Source organism: Vicugna pacos, chromosome 29 (assembly GCF_048564905.1).
Source record: "Vicugna pacos chromosome 29, VicPac4, whole genome shotgun sequence".
Classification (NCBI taxonomy): domain Eukaryota; kingdom Metazoa; phylum Chordata; class Mammalia; order Artiodactyla; family Camelidae; genus Vicugna; species Vicugna pacos.
In genome coordinates, this window is record NC_133015.1 from 21,123,176 (window position 1) to 21,140,583 (window position 17,408).

Consider the following 17,408-nt stretch of genomic DNA (forward strand, 5'->3'; position numbering starts at 1 on the left):
TGGGAGCCAGGTATTTAAGCAAATATTTGAAAGAGCAAAAAGGACATAATAAAGTTAAATGACAGGGTGAGGAGGAGGAGGAAAACCTTGGGTGCTAACACTTTTTTCCTAGATTTAGACTGGATTAAAAACACTCAGACACACATAGGTAAGATATTGTATTTTCACACATGAACTTTTAAATTTTACTGCTCTGTTTATATATGGTTTGTGAAGAGGAAACAGAAGCTTGGATGGAGGCTACACTTCTTACCAGTGGCAAGTTGGTATTTGAACACATGTCAGCTGCTGCAAGTTCAGTGCTCTCTCCACTGTGCAGTTTTGAGGACCATAGCTCAGACAGTGAAGCAGTGGTCCCAGCAAATCAATACTTCACTTCCGGGGTAAGGGCTCAATGTCATTGCAGTGTTGCCATGAACGGGGCACTCAGTGTAGACAGTGTAATGGTTTGGAAGGATATCCCTCATATGTGGAATCTAAAAAAGGGACACAAATGAACTTATTTACAAAACAGAAACAGACTCACCGACAGAGAAAACAAACTTATGGTTACTGGGGGGGAGGGGAGTGGGAAGGGAAATTGGGGGATTGACATTTGCAGATAACAACTACTATATATAAAATAGATAAACAAGTTTCTACTGTAGAGCACAGGGAACTATATTCAGTATCTTGTAGTCACCTAAAATGAAAAAGAACATAAAGACAGATACATGTATGTATATGTATGACTGAAACATTATGCTGTACACCAGAAATTAATGCAACATTATAAGCTGCCTATACTTCAATAATTAAAGAAGAGAGAGACAAAAATGGAGGCGAAATACTTTTTCACACCCCAAAATGCTGAGAGTAATTCTTTGTTTCTTTGTATGTGTCATTAAAAAAGTCTATCTTTTTTTCACTGGCTTCTTTTAAAATTATACATAAATATATACATATATATATATATATATGTTTTTTCAGTTTCACTATGTTAATTAACTTAGTGCTTTTCTTTTATATTTTCCTAGTTGGTATTTGTTAGGTTTCACAAATATGTGGACAGTTTCATTTCTGGAAATTCATCATTTCTGGAAAGTTTTTAGTTATTATTTCTTCAAATATTGCTTATGTGTCTTTCTTTTCATTCCTTCCTTCTGGGTCTCCAATTAGGCATATGGTAGACCTTCTTCTTGTGATATGTGTTATGTTTCCTACACTTAAAAAATATTTTTAGTCTTTTGTTACTCCATGTTTCATTCAGCTGATTTCTTCAAACCTATTTTCTGTGTCACTAACTCTTCAGCTGGGTGTAATCTGATAAACTCTTCCACTGAGTCTTAATTCCAGTATTGTATTTTCAGCTTTAAACTGTGTACTTGGTTTTTCTCCAAATCATCTGTATCACTGTGTGATAGTTTCCATTTTGCTGCTGATAATTTTAAGCTTGGCTTATAATAATAATAGTTTCATACTCTGTTGTCTGATAATTCCACTGCCAAGGAGTTCCTGTGGGTCTATTTCAGTTTTCTGTTGTTTCTGCTGATTCAAGTTCATAGGATCTTATTTTTTCAAGTATTTAGTTATCTTAGACCTTGTTGAATACCTGAAATTGTAATTTGGGTTCCCAGGTGATACAAACTTCTCTTGAATATCTTTAGAGTCTCTATAAATTATAAAATTTTGTCATATCTGTCTAAGTTGACTAGTGACCTACAAATTAACAAGATTCCATTATATTGTTGAGAAATATATGTGTGTACTTACCTTAATCTATTTATTCTTATCATTAAATGCCTTCATCTGGGGATGCTAACCTGACCTAATACCTAACTCTGGACCAGGCATTTAGAGTCCTGATTTTTGAATATTTTATTAGAACTGTTTTTGACTAATGTTCTGGTTTCCCTTTTAAGCTTCCTGTTGTGTACTATGAACAGTAAAATAAATTATTCCAGATATAACATTCTGAGCCACATGGCTTTTAGAGTTTTTAATTGATTAAAACATGTATTTATATTGGCTGAATTTAAAAATCCTGTTTTTTAAAAAAAAATTAATTTCTATACATGATTTCTTTTTGTTCCTACTACTTTAAAAGATATGAGTTCAAATAGTGGGATAGTAACAATGCCTTTGCACAGGAACAGTCATACAAATATTGCACTGTAATTTGTCCTGATTATATTGATGGCTTCTTACAGAATCTATGAGATTTTAATCATAATGATACGGCACCCCGAAGACTATATCCAACAGCTACCTGCCTGATATTACAGAATGCTGTAGACAAAAGAAATATGTTTTAAAAGTAACTTTGATATAATTTAAGCTTATTAATTATTAAGCATGGGACTCATTCTTTTCTAGGAGCTGCCAGTAATTGTGCCTTCTTGAATTCAATATTCATTCCAACAAAAAGATAAAACCAAATTGCAGCAAGTCATAAAAATTCCTTTTCTTGCTCACACTTCTTACCAGACTATTCTTTTATTTTAACTCTTTCTTCAGCTTTAGTACATCTAAACCTAAGTGTCTTACAGTCATCCCTCTGATTATAACACTGTTCCTTTGGGAAAAACGAGGCTTTGCATTATACTGTTTTTCCAAATGCTTCCAGGATTAGAAACACATTATTCAAACAAGTCATACGAGTATAGGTTTACTTAAAATTTATTTCTTTTGTAACACAAGAATAAAATGTTGGTCTATTTATAACTGGGTCACCAGATAAATTTTCCCTTTTCTGCAGAGGACAGAATCATGCCCAGACTTTAGATACAGGAGAAAAATATGCGCACATGTGGGAATTAACATCATTTGAGTCTGTTGCCTTCCTTTCTGCCCATATCTCTTTTCTTCATCATACTTCGCTCTCCTCATAGACTCTGTACTGAAACAAAACAACGCGAAACAAAAATGAAATCAGATGCACAAATGACGTTTTCTTTCCTACACATATAAGAAACGTCTGTATTTTGGTCTACTCTGGGAACAAAGTAATTTCACTTTTCTTTGATTTGTGTTTTCTTATTTGTTGAATAGAATAGTAATTTCTCACTTCAGTGGGTTTTTTTAGCCTTTTTTGGGGGGTGGGGGGAAGCAGAGATAACCATATCACTTTTTCATTAGCCTTCTCAAAAATGTCTAATTTTGTTAGCATTTTTTCTATTTATTTTTTAATGTGTCATAATCAGTTTACTCTTCTTAGCTTGGTTATTTTTTTCCCCTCAGCAAAATCTTGGCAGTCTGTCCATGACGGAGACTTGCACAGGTCTCCGTCATTTTTTATGCTGTAAGATATCATGTATTATATATGGAGCACAAATATACATACATTGTGTAACCTATTTAACAACTGTGCGTAGTTTATGACTATGTCCAAGTTTAAAGTTTTTACCACTACAAACACTGCAGTGACAGATGTCTCTGCACTGGTTTTTCTGGTCCCGGTGTGTCTAGGATAAATAATGACATTTGGAATTTCTGAGTTGAAGGGTATGAGCATTTATAATTTTTAAATAAATTGTCGATTTTTTTCCCAAAGAGGCTGTAATAATTCACAGCTCTGCCAGCAGTCCATGGCATTGCAGTTTCTCTAACTTTGACCTGGATTTAGTCAATTTACATTTGTCAACATAATGAATAAAAAGTGGTCATTTTAATGTGTGTTTCCTTGATCACTACTTACATTTAACGTAATTTCCTGTTTATTGGGTATTTGTAGGGGAACACCTGATGCATTCCTTATTTTTCTACTTTTTGGTCTTTTTTCCTAATCAATTTGTGAGCCATAATCTGGATACTAATCATGTGTGTGTTATTTTGTTACATGTGTTTTCTGCCATTGTCCTTAAATAGTACTTTTTTTTTTCAACTTTAACTAATCTTTTCATTTTCAGTTAGTGTCCAATTTACAGAAAAGTTGCAAAGGTCAAACAGAATGTTCCTGTACACCCCTCACCCAGTTTCCCTTATTGTTAATGCTTCTAATTACGATAGTTCATTTGTCACAACTGAGGAACCAATACTGATACCTTTTTTAGTGGCTAAAGTCTATCCTTAACTCACACTTTGTTAATTTCCCCCAGTGCTGTTTTTCTGCCCCATGATTCTGTTCAGGACACCAGGTTCCATTAGTTGTCATGTCCCCTTAGCCTCCTCTGCATTGTAATGTGTTCTCAGACTTTCCTTTTTTTTTTTTTAATGACCTTGACAGTTTTGAGTACTGGTCACGTATTTTGTCCTTCAATTTTACAAAATTGAATTTTGTTGGTCTGATGTTTTTTTCATAGTTTGCTTGGGATTGTGGTTTGCAGAAGAAGATGAGAGAGGGGAAGTGTTGTCTCGCCATATTATACAAGGGTCCATGCTCTCTTCCTGATTTACCCCTAATGATGTTGACCCTAACCTCCCGGGGAAGGGGATGTGTGAAGTAGGAAGTCCTAGGTGAATCACAGACTTGCAATCATACATTTGCTTTTTATTTTTTTCTTTAGAAATTGAAATATTTCTATATTGCTTTAATAAGAGCTAATTGGCACAAAAAACGAAATCAGAATATGGGTAATTGAGTTTATTGAATTATCTCGAGTAACTGCATGTTAAATATTTATAAAGTCTGTTGTTTTTATGAGTTTATTTATGAAAGATAGATTTTGCCCAAGAGATTACCCTGGTTAAACTTTCTCTGAGGCTATTTGGTTAAAAGGAATGGTTTCCTGTGTTTGTTTTTTAATAGTAATCAACATGACAGGAAATAAACAGAATAAAGAATAGTACAGTGCATTTTGCATTTATAATAATATAAATTTGCAATTATGTCTAATGACCAACATTAAGTACAGTGTATTAAATTATTCAAATTGCTCTTTGGTATAAATTATGCCTTTGATTAGATTTACGGTGGTAGCTCTGAGATGTAAACTAAATATTGTGACATACTTTAATTGAAATAAATGCTTGTACTTCAATTAATGGCAATTTTTTAGGTCATTAACTCTAGAAATTTGTTTTTATAGTCTATTCAGAATTCTACAGTCAAATGAATTAAGACATTGGCAGCATGGGTTTATTAAGAACAAATCAATGTCATATAAACCTGATAACATTTTTCGGAGATAATGGTAAGGCGTCACATAAAGTTTGCAACGCAAAGGAGTGAAAAACGTCTATCTCTGTCTCTTCAGAATCCTGTCATGTCAAATACGTCTACTTTTTTCCAAATACTGGTTTGCGGGCAAATGATACGTAGACCTTATGGTGTGTGAATTCTGCTCTCCTGTTGATTAACCCGTCTGAGAACTCTTCAGTAGTGCTGATGAAATGCAGCCACATTTTAACCTCAAGTCCAGAGTAGGCAGTGTCAGCAGGGTTATGTCAGTGCGTCTTAGTTCATGGGCGTCATCTGGAGGGAAGGGCAGCGTCTTTATAAATTATCTTACAAAACTTTACCAAACACTTGTTTTTCACTTCTGCAACGCTGAAGGAGTAAAACCTTTGAAAGACGTTGAGTAAAGTATCAATGTCTAAAGGATATTTCTTAAAGTAGGGGCCAAGGATCTGTATCAAAATCACCTTGAGTGCACATTAAGATGCAGACCTGCTGAATCATATGCTGAGGAATTGGACAGGCATCTGCATGCTTGCCATCTCTTTGGGTATCCGTATGCAAACTAAAGTCAAGGTCCACTGGTAGGAAGGGCGCTGTTTTATTTATAAATATGTGTGGGAGAATAAGAGTGAATGCACGAAGTTCTCAATTAGAAAGGACTTCCTGCCAGATAAATGTCTGTGACAGGCAGTTTTGTGTTTCCGAGGCTCTCATTTTCCGTGTAGCTTGTCTTCTCTTTGCTCCTTTAACCCTGTGGGGCAATTGACAGTGTCGCACTCCGCCTCGTGGCTACCCAGTGTCTCTGCAGTACTAGGTGTAACCTCCCTGAGGGCAGGAGCATGTGGGTCATCTCCACCTCCTGATAACACCTATTTGACTGGGGGCACAGGAGTATTTGATGATCTGAATTAGGAAAACAGTCAGCTAATGAGACTGAGATAAAGAGTTGGCTGAACATTTGTATTGTTACCAGGTCCAATGGCAAATCATGATAAATGATACTGCAAACCATGGACATAGTTTCTGCCCACTGAGAGCGATGCACTCAGTTTTCCCGATCATCCCCTAACATCTCCCTCGCTTTTTCCAGGGCAAACCTCTGCCGTCATTTTGCTTTACACATACGTAACAGCTTCTTCCCAGCCTCGAGGGACATTTCCCGGCTCCCGTCGTCATGTTCCTTGGGCACAGGGGAACCAATGTTTTGATTAAATATATACTGACTCTTACAAATGTATTCATGATTATTTAGGTAATAATAATAAAAGTAACACAGAAAATGTATTGAAGACGCGCAATTCGTCCCAACCTTGTGATAACAGATGCGTAGGTGTTGATTTCAGTCTTCCGTCTCTTACTTGCTAGAAAACTCTGAGATCTTCCCTGCATCCCCTCAGCAAACTCAGAATGCTTTTCCTGTCCCTTGGGTCTGGGGACAGAGCAGAGGCAGGGGCGGGGAGCAGGACTGAAGAGAAGCGTGGTTGTGTTTTCTCTGACGTCCTCGATCCAGGCCACACACCTATCTAGGAAGGGACAAGATCGCCCTTTGATAGGTCGCCCGCCTCCTGGGAGTAGTATCACAGAGGGGATTACTGCTTCGTAAACTTAATACTTGTCAGCCAGCCGCATTAGGGAATTGCTTTCCACGAGCGCCGCCCCGTGCAGTCCTGTTCAACCACGGCAGGTCATGCTAGGAAGTGTGTTCAAGCCGAGTCCTCCCTACAGGGGTGCTCTGTCTTTTCGGGGTGTCCTGCCTTTGGTCTCAGCATCTGGTACGTGAGGTGCATCCTTCCTCCCTGGCTCCCTGTGCTTGCTCAGTCCCTAGACTTTGCTCTGGTGGAGACTCTGGCTTTCTGGTAGACGAGGAGTCTTTCTGAGAACCCCATCTTTCTTGGCTGAGACCCTCGGCTTTACCGCTCTCTAGATTCAACGCCTTACTTAGATTTGCACTATGCTAGTGATTCAGCCAGAGCGTGGTCAGCAGGGGCCGTAGACTTGACTGTAGTCTTTGTCAATCGAGAGAGGCCATCTCTGTCCCACCCACTTCTGCCTGACACCCTGAACTGTGAAGCAAGCCTTGGTTGAAAATTTTATTCACCCCTTTCTTAGAAGATTTTTGCCATATTACGATTAAAAAGAAAATAAAAAATTAAAATCTGCAATTTAAAAGGCAAACCTTTGAAGTGTATACAAAAAGATTTAAGTTACTAGCTCACGTGATCCAGACTCAAGGGGGAAAGGCACAGGCTGGGGCCAGTGACCACGGCTCGTGTGCTGGGCAGTTGCTGTCTTTTCTGCTCACCCAGCATGCGTCACCCCCTCTCTGCGGGACTTCTTTTTGGAGAGATGGTTCTGCTCCGCTGTGGCTAGTCTGGGTGGGGTGGTAAAGTCAGGTGCCTGCCCTGTTGTGAGGGATGCTGGAGGGGTGTCTGTATGTCCTTCCTCCAGTCCTGTTATCACCACCCTGTGCTGGCCAAGGTGAAACCATGGAAACCATGGAGCTGCCTTTTTTTCACTTTTCTAAGCTGGGTTCTTCAGTCTGCCCTCCAGTCTTGGGAGCTTTCCTAGAGTTTCCTGATAAATCACCTTTTGCTTCATCCAGCCAGAGTTTGGTTTGGCTGTTGTTGCTCAAAACTGAAGAATCCTCACTCAGTGAAAAGGGTAAGTGTTAGGGAGCATGTTGCTGTCTGGAAAGTGCTGCTGGGTGTCTGTTTTGTTCCAAATGGGGCAGGGGACCCTCCCATCTTTGCTACTGTGGTATCCTTATTTTCAGCCTATGATTCCTTAGGTTTAATGTTCTAGCCCGTGAATCAGGCAAACATGTTCACACGTACCTGTTTACATCCTAAAGAATTTACAAAGAGACATTTACAAAGTAATCCCCGTGGATGACGACCTCTCTGGGAGCCAGGTGAGCTATGAAACGTCAGTCCCCTGACATTCAACAGAGAGTCACGTGCCACATTCTTAAACTGTACATTAATCAAAATCATTAAAGAAGTTAGCCGCACGAGCCAGCCTCATTAGTTTTAATCCATTCTGTGATGTGTCACGAAATACAAAGATCACGTGCCTGGATCAGGAGGCAGGATGCTCTCAGTAGCTCTCACCACTGGCTTAAATGAATGCTGATTCTCACCTAATTCACAGGTTTTGATGGCCAATAAGCTTAGTTAATTCATAATTGACACCTTAGCCCTTGTTTCCCAGAAAGACTGTCATTGTTTACCAATTTCTATAATTCACTGCAGAGAAAAACCAAAACAAAACAAAACAGTGTCTGTGGGGTTTGCAGTTTTGAAGCCCTGAAGACCACAGCCATCAGGTGAGGAGACGTCCCTCAGTGGTTTCCGCGTCTCAAGCTGTTGTAACTGGACAGCTTGCACTTTGATTTTCATGACTGAGGAATCTAAGCCATGCATTTCATTTATCGAGTAACTTTTCATTTTTATTTATAGAAATGTATATTTTCCAGCTTCATTGAGGTATAACTGACAAATAAAATGGTTTGTATATAAAATGTACAACTTCATGATTTGAGATATATATATATATATATATATATATATATATATATATAGTGAAATGATTACCAGAATGAAGTTAATCACAGTTACCATGTTGTGTGTGCGTGTGTGTGTGGTGAGAATGCTTCACTTCAGGTAGATGACTTGTTCAACAGATTTCAAGCAGACAATGTAGCATTATTAACCACAGCTGCCGTTCTGTACATTAGATTACCAGAACGTATTGCTCTTATAACTCAAAATTCGTACCCTTTGACCAGTATGTCCTCATTTCTCCCATCCCCTCATGCCTTGGCAACTACCAATCTATTCTCTCTTTCCATGAGTTTATTTATTTATTTATTTATTTATTTATAAAAAATGTTTAATTTTTATTTATTTATTTTTATTTATTTATTTATTTTTTATTTTTTAGGGAGGAGGTAATTAGGTTTGTTTATTTGCTTTTTTTTTTTTAAAGGAGGGAGTGGGGATTGAACCCAGAACCTCGTGCATGCTAAGCATGCGCTCTACCGCTGAACACACCCTCCCCTCTTCTGTTTCCATGATTTTAACTTTTTTTTTCCTGTGTAATAATTTTTAATACTTATCTTTATGGAATAATATTTTATTTACCTTTGTGGAAATTTACAAAAGAAAGTATCATACGAGATCTTGCCTTTCAAAAAACAGACCTGTCAGGTGTCTTTGCTCTTCACGTTCAGATTTACGCCTGGAACAGAAAAAAGTGGAGAAGTCCCGTGATGTGATGATGCTCCCGCGTGTCGAGAACTTCGACAGCAGAGTGACTAACGTCAGTGGCTGCGGAGTTGAAATGTCTTGCAAGCATCAGAATTCTCTATTATTAAGTGTATGTCCTGGGACGTGTTGGCTGTGCAGAGAGGGGCCGGACAATGAACCTTTAGTTGTGTTGAAACTGCTGATTCCTGCTGTCACCACCAGGGGATGTTCTAGGCACATTTTTTGTCGGAGCAACTCGCATTGACTGAAATAGCCAGTCCTTCCAACAGAGGTAGCAGAGCGGCTCTGAGGATGTGGAAAATCTCAATGTCAACAGCCGCTCATAAAATGGAAAAGAACATGGTATCAGCTGTGTGTTTAGAAAAGTCTGAGGCGTTTAGCCTAACTGTTCTTGAATCATTACTGTGATACTGACAAGCAAAGCTATTTCTGAGAAATCTGTCAGATTTAGTCCTCGACTGCATGGTTAATAGAGAAAATAGCCAGGCTACCCCCATGACAGTTCTTCAGTTTTGGGCAAGCAGCCATTTTGGTTATTAGATTAAAAAAAAATAAATCCTTGCAGGGAGACGAGGAAGAGACACAGGAGAAGAGAATAGAGGGGAATATTTTAGGGGAATTTTAGTGCAGTGTTCTTTAGCTCAGGAAGGGGAAAGATAGGAAAATCGGCCCTACATTTACCCTCCAAATAAGCTGTAAAATGCTATCGAAAGAGTAGGGAGAGCACCTGTTACCGATAAGAGCTTTCAAAACTGACATCGTATAGCCAGGTCGGTTATCAAATGTCAAATGTCAAAAACAACTTAGAGGTTGAATCTCCTGTCAGCTCGGAAGGAGACGTAGTTAAGCCGAAAAGCAACCTGTTTCCCATCGGTTTCACCTCATTATGGAATTGATCCCCCTTGGCGCATGCTGCATGAACACTTGAGAAGATGTGATGTATACTGAAATGTTATTAGAGGTAAATCATTGGTGTGTGTACATCTGCATATGTGTGTGTGTGTGTACATGTGTGTATGTGCGTGTGTGTGTACACGCATCAATGAAAAGCACAGAAAATGTTTTTTGGAGTTTAAGGGCATGGGTTTTAATATAATACATATTTTAAAAGACATTCTCTGCTTTTAATAAAAAAGGGGTACTTATTTATTTATTTAAGAATATATAACATGAGATTTATCCTCTTAACAGGTTTTAAAGTGCAGACTACAGTGTTACCTACGGGCACAATATTGTACAGCAGATCTCTGGAACTTCCTCATCTTGAATAACTGAAAGTTTATGCCCATTTGGTTAGCAAGTCCCCATCTCCCCTCCCCCAGACCTTGACCCCACCATTCTCCTCTGTGCTTCTATGAGTCTGACTACTCCAGGTACATGGAATCATGCAGTATTTGTCCTTCTTTGCTTATCTCATCTGTTTCCCTTAGCATACTGTCCTCAACGTTCATCTATGTTGTCACAGATGGCAGGATTTCCTTCTTTCTGAGGCTGACGAGTATTCCATTGTAGGTATGCGCCACATTTTCTTTCTCCATTCATCCATCGATTCACCTTTAGGTTAATCCCACATCTTGGCTATTGTGAACAGAGCTGAACTGCATTTATTATTATAAGGTTTTGATTTATTTTTTATAAGATCCTCATAGTAAAATAATGAGATATCTCAAATAAATTGTAGTGACAGTTACAAGATAAAAGATGGACAGTGGTTCTATTTTGCCAACTTATAGCGAAAAATTTGGCACCTGAACCCCTCTGGGCACGGATTCCAGTAGGGAGGCAGACTTGGTGTACAAGTCAAGGTGTTGGTTGCAGTCCCCTGGGACTTGAAGAGACTTGCAAATGGCTTCTTCCTAGAATCTAGTGTCTGGAGTTCCACTGCCACCCTGGTTACCTCCTGCCCACCTGCTTGTTCTGTGAACACAGGCCATCCAGACAGCGGGGACACTGTAGCAGCTCACAGGAGTATTGTGAAAATGGAAGGCAGTAACAAATGTAGTGTGCGTAGCCAGTGCCTGGCCCCTAGTAGGCACTGAATAAATCTCAGCCATTATTTTTTCATTATTTCTGTTTCTCCAGCCATAGCTGTACCATAAGAAGACCACATTCAGAGCCAAACTCTATTGAGCTTGGAAGGAAAACAGAAACTCTCATCGTCAGAAAGCTTGAGGAGTCGCCTGAAATAGAAAGTCCCACGAGAGGCCCTTCTGGGTTCCCTCCTGGAGGACACCTCACTGACTGCATCATTTCACTGTTACCACTGTGATGATTCTGGTTCCACTGATTTTTATCAAAGGGGTATTAACACGTCTTTATCAGAAGTGACCTTAATAGCAGTGATTCGTGGTTTATTCGGGCTCGTGAGGGCACCGACGGCAATAAAATAGGCTTGCCGGGGGTCACCTAGGAGCTGCTGGTTTTGGGAAAACTTGTGCCAAGTGACAGAGTTCTCGCTGGGAGTGAAAGGAGGGGTCAGGTGGAAGGAAGAGATTGAGAAACCCTTCCCCTCCGCCCAGTGTGAGTCTGGTAATGAACCAGACTGATGTTGATATTGACTGTTATTGAACAGCTCAGTTTTCTGAAAAAGAATTCAAAAAAATATCAGGGGAAAAATATCAGAACCTTATCACTGCTTGTCAGAAACAAATGCATTTTTATCAAGCCTTTACTTCACATTCCTCTTCAGTTTGTTTCTTAAAATTATGCTAGTTCTATAAAAGACACTGTAAACAAGAGTTGCTGGATTTTACCAGAACTCTATGTGAAGGTCAAATTTCCAATAAAAATGCTATGGGTAAAAAGAATTTGGGTCTCAAATTGAAGACAGACATTACTTTGTTGAAGTGTATTTTGGGAGAAGTCAAATTTAAAAGCTAACTTTTTAAAAACATAAACACATACATTTGAAAGGAATTTGGTGCATGGCTTCTTGATTTATGGTTGTATACATACAGCAAGTAACCTCAACCTGCTGTCTCTCTGCTTCAGCATTGCTCTGGAATGCCCTCCACTGCCTCTCCATTCTCATTTCCAAGTCTAGATGTTCTTCTCCGACAAGTCGTAGGCTCTTGCTTCTATTGCCTCCTCTTTTGTCGACTGGGTTATTCTCTCTCTTCTGTAACTGTGGTCTCTCTCTCCTCATTGGCTTTTCCCTCGGCCATCAGTTATTCTCAGTTAGAATGCCTGCCACTGATCTTCTGGCCTCCTTGCATGAGCCCATCAGCATATGGGCAAAGTAATCAACATGGGCCTACAGTTCAGAACCACTGAGCACAAGGGTCCAAAACCGGTAAGACAGTCTCTACCTCAAGAAATGTAGGGTCCAGTAGAGTGAGACAGATGGATAAATTCACTGGGACACTGGAGAGAGAGACACAGAGAGAGAGAGAGAAGGCAGACAGACAGAAAGAGAGAAAGAAGAGACAGAGGGAATGATAGAGCAAATGGATAAAACAAGTGTAAACAATGATTCGAGGTGAGAAAATGTAGACAACACACCAGCAACTTTTCTGTAAGTTTAAATTTAAGTCAAAACAGAAACTTACAGAGAAAAAGAAATGAGTATAATTTTCTCCCCCTCAGTTATCAACAATATCCTGAATAGCCCCACACTTGTATTTGAATATCGCCTACCAATTAAATTGTTGCTGTTGGCAAAACTTGGCCAGATGCTCAAGCAGGTGACCCTTCATTTTGGGCCTGTTTCCAATGCTCAAATTTTCCCTGAAGCAAATTTGTCAAAATGATTGTGGAATATGCTCACATTTTAGAAGTTGTCGAAATAGAACCACTGTCCATCTTTTACCTAAGAACAGATGTGGACTCTGGGTATGCATAGCAGGTGGAATTAGAGGCTGATCTTGAACATGGACTGAAATTCAATTAGTGTGATTTGGGTGACATGTCTATTTCCCCAATTTAGCAACCATGATCCAAAATAAATACCTGTACATTTCCACTTCAAAAATATGGAGAGCGAGGTAGTTGTTAGGGAATGTCCATCAAGGTCATCTCTTTTTTTTTCAGAGATTAAAGATTTATTAGGTGGGTTATAATTCTCTCTATGGCTGTCAGTGTCTTGTAAGCAGAAACCACATTTTAACACATTTTTTTAATCATCTCTACATGGAGTAATAGAGACATGGTTGCGGATTGATCGAGCTTAACTGCCTTATGCTCTAGGTGACATTTTTTAGGAGGCATTTTGAGATCTCCAGGTGCCTTTAAGACATGACTATAAACATCAGTTTCCATTGTATTGTACAGGTACACAAGTCCTGGTTAATAGATAGTTCCAGATAAGTAGCTTCTACCGGACTACAGTGTAGAATTTGAATAGTTTCACAGTATCTGTGTCATTATGGAACAACGGTATTCAGTAGCACAAAGCTGTTGAATTAATTACCCCAAATACAGTGCTAGCTGCTGTTGAACTATTTTAATATGCAGCTTATCCTGCAGGACTGAGCAAAAAGAAAATTATGCCTGTTGAAGGACAACTTTCCGGAGGCTGTATTCAATATAGTTAATTTTTTTCCTCTGGAAAAATCTCATCAATCATTAATTCTATAATTACATAGTTACCTGTTCCAAAGGGCACAAATTTACTAAGAGGCATCTAGAAGATGTTCTGAAGGTATTCTGTCCAATTGCTTAGCCTAAAATTCTGTCCATTCATGATTACTTAGAAGGTTTTTACGGATATAAATATAGTAAATACTCAACAGATATATAAATGCTAAACAAATACTTTTTGAATGGATTCATTGTCCTACCTCGAAGACCTGACTTAAGACCAAGTTTCCAGAAATACGTGAGCCTCTTTATTCCATCAACCTTTCCAGTTGACCTCAGGGTCAGTCCATTAATCTCAGTGGTGAGAACTGTGGAGAATCAGATTGGACCATACAGACCTGGAATTTCCAACAAAATCTACTCTTGGGCAAAACATTTTCTGATAGACTAACATTGTCTTCTGTTCCTTGGTTAACAGAAAGAAATAATGGACACATTCATAAGTTAGGAAACTCAGCGAGCAAATCCATGTCCAGGATGAAGAACAAAGTGATGCGTGGAGTATTGTGGCGTTGCAAGCTGGGGAATGATGGGCAGATGTACACTGGGCTTATCCCTAACTCGAATTAGAAATTAATTCCCTCCTTAACTTATGAGTTTACACAGACATATTTGTTGCTATTTATTTGACATTCTCTATGATAACTAGGGAGGACACAGCAATGATGAATCTACGTTCTGGAGATATACCTAAAGTAAGGAAGGGTTTCCCTAAATTGTAATTGACTAAATGTGTAGTTTCTGGAAGGGTGTTTCTTAAACTAGAGTTGTTGGTTCTCTTTTCTAAAGTCCAATACTCCTCTAAGAACATTCCTTATTTTGTGTTTGTAATATGAAGATGCTTAAAATAGAACCACAAAAATCATGGAAGGATTCTTCGGGTCTTGTAGGTGACCACTTCACAATCAAGCCTTGCCACGTACTTTCAGTGTGTGTGGTTATATTCACTTCTGAGACAACACCAAAAATTTCACACTGATATCCTTGCCCCTCTTGGGATCCAATGACATATACTCCTGGGTCCCAGATATCTGAATTTGAAAAATATTACTGTAGTATAGAATACCTGCCAAGAACTCCACAATCCTTAGGTCAGAGAAATACTATACACTCCTTACTCTGGTAGGAAAAGGATTAATTAAAAGAAACTTAAACTGTTAATATGACGGATGCTGTGAGATGTGGCTATTGAGATTAGCTGGGTGGAAGTGGCTCTCAGTGCTGTTGAATGAAGTAAAGTAATCACATCTGACCTAGAAATCCTGAAAGTCTGTGTTATTGACTTAGACATGAGGGTTTCTATACGTATCATTAAGAACTTTGCCAGGACAGGGTGCCTTGAGGTTACTGTGCCTGAAACAGGGAAACAATGGAATCTGTTATCTAAGCACTTAAAGAAGGCTTTAACTTTAGATCCTCCAATAAGTGAGTTTTGAAAAATAAACATTTAAAACATGGTTAAAAATGGTTTAAAAATGGTTTGGTTTCAGGATGATCCCAAATGAATTTCTCCTTAAGCACATTTCCTCTAGGTTTTTCCCCTCGTAGACATTTAATCTGCATGCTTCTGATTTATCTACTCCTGACTCATCAAAATCTGTTTTTAAAGGGTTCTTTGATGTCCAAGGAACCTAAATAACACTTGTAAAAAAAATGTTTAAGTCTGGAAATTGTGTTTGCAGCAGAAAATAAAACATGAAGCAGCCAGTTTGAATTGCCATAAATATTGCTCTGATAATCTGCTGTGAGGTTCCTTGTAATCATCCTTGTGACTGACTCGCTCCTTGGATAGTGGCAAACTTGAGAAGAAAAGCCAAAAACCTGCATTCTCTGCCTGCCTCCCCCTTGAAGATACAAATGAGTGCTGTATTCAAAAGTGGAATGTTTTATGTGCAGTTAAATTCGAACAGCTGTTGCATTTCTTTAAAAAATGTTTATCCATTAGATTCAGTATCATCGATACTGTGAATAAGACAGATTTGGAAGATTTAACTAATAGAAAAGAATATAATAATTCCTTGAATTTGGGAGTAACTAAGTTTAGGTTAATTCTGGAACGTCTCTCATCTTCTTTTGACCTGATACAGGTGTGCCTTCTGCATCTGGCAAAAGTACCACACGGGTGATTCACTTAAGATGGATGAAGCCACCCTTGGCAAACGGGGGAATTGTCTCCTACTCACCAATTTCGTGTTACTTGTTGGCCTGCAGAGATGGGCACGCTTTCTGTGTCCATGTGGTTGCACGAGGTCCATCTCATCATCTCAGCACAGATGCAGAGATGGCTGTGGGTTGGGGTGGAGTCAAGACCAGCCAGCAGAGTGAGGGTAAGCGGCTCACCCAGGAACCGTCTCCATGACTAGCATTGCAAACAGCTCAGTCAACGGGCCACAGCACATGCCCGAGTGAGAGGGAGGAAATACCAGTGGGGATGAGATGGGGGAGGCTGACGAGCCACTTCAGGAAGGCAAATGGCAAAGGCAAAGGAAAATACAATCTGCACTACTCAGCACAGTAGCCGCCCAGGGCTCCTGCCACCTGAAGCTCTTTGCATTGGAGTTAATTAAAATGAAGCAAAATTAGAGACTTCATTCCTCGGTCACACTAGCCGCACATTAAGGATTCAGTAGCCACATTTTGGAGAGCGCAAACAAGAACATTCACAACATCTCAGATGTAAACCATCTCTGCTATAATCCCAGATGTGACCATCTTCGCTCCAGGTTAAAAGCAGAGCCTCGCCTTTGCCCAGTGATGTATGGTCAGAAGAGCCATTTTTATTGAATGTGATGAACAAAGGAGAGATGTTGCCTTAAGAGTCACTGCTAAATTAAATACATACCACTTAAAAAAGTGGGATGCATGGCTAGTTTCTGATTTTTCCTTGAGAGAAGGCATCTCTTTAAGAGTCTCCAAGTCTCTAAAGTATCCTGAATGCCTTCTTAGTGTTGCTATTAAAAATACTTTGTGAATATATTAGTTACATTATTCAAAAAAGATAAGCAAGTGGCTATGGAGTGGCAAGCTGCAGTGCCACTGGAACACAGCCCCGCTTTCTCACGTGGCCCACTGAGCGCCAGGTGATGCGGGCGCTCTGTTTCTCCACCTTCATCATGTTTCTCCCATCAGCTCCTCCTCTCATTCATCCAGCTCAAGACAGATCGGGGCCCCTTCTGTCTTCTGAACACAATAAGCCAGTTTTCAATCTAGACACGTGGCAAATACTGTTTCCACAGGGTGAAGATCTCGTCCCTCAGATCTTTGCACGGCTGGCATGTGGGACCTAACACCAGAAAGGTGGCAAGAGGTTAAGTTGAACGTGATCCTTCTGGGCGGCCTTAGGACTCCTGCCTTTAGCCGCTGCTTCCCGCCCTGCACTCCTGTAACTCTGTGTGATGTACCCAAATCAGCTTCTTAGCGGTACTCGTCACCCTGTGAAATGACCTCAGTTACTTGTTTAATGT

The 17,408-nt window shown here is 39.5% G+C and overlaps 1 long non-coding RNA gene across 1 annotated transcript; it reads right to left on the reverse strand.

Moving 5' to 3' along the window:
- Positions 1-2,732: 2,732 nt before the first annotated feature.
- LOC140690223 (uncharacterized) lies at positions 2,733-16,345 on the reverse strand. Its single transcript, XR_012065406.1, has 3 exons — positions 16,128-16,345; positions 9,300-9,685; positions 2,733-2,873 (listed from the first exon to the last, which is right to left on the reverse strand). It is a non-coding gene; the product is annotated as an uncharacterized lncRNA (long non-coding RNA).
- Between the last annotated feature and the right edge of the window lie 1,063 nt (positions 16,346-17,408).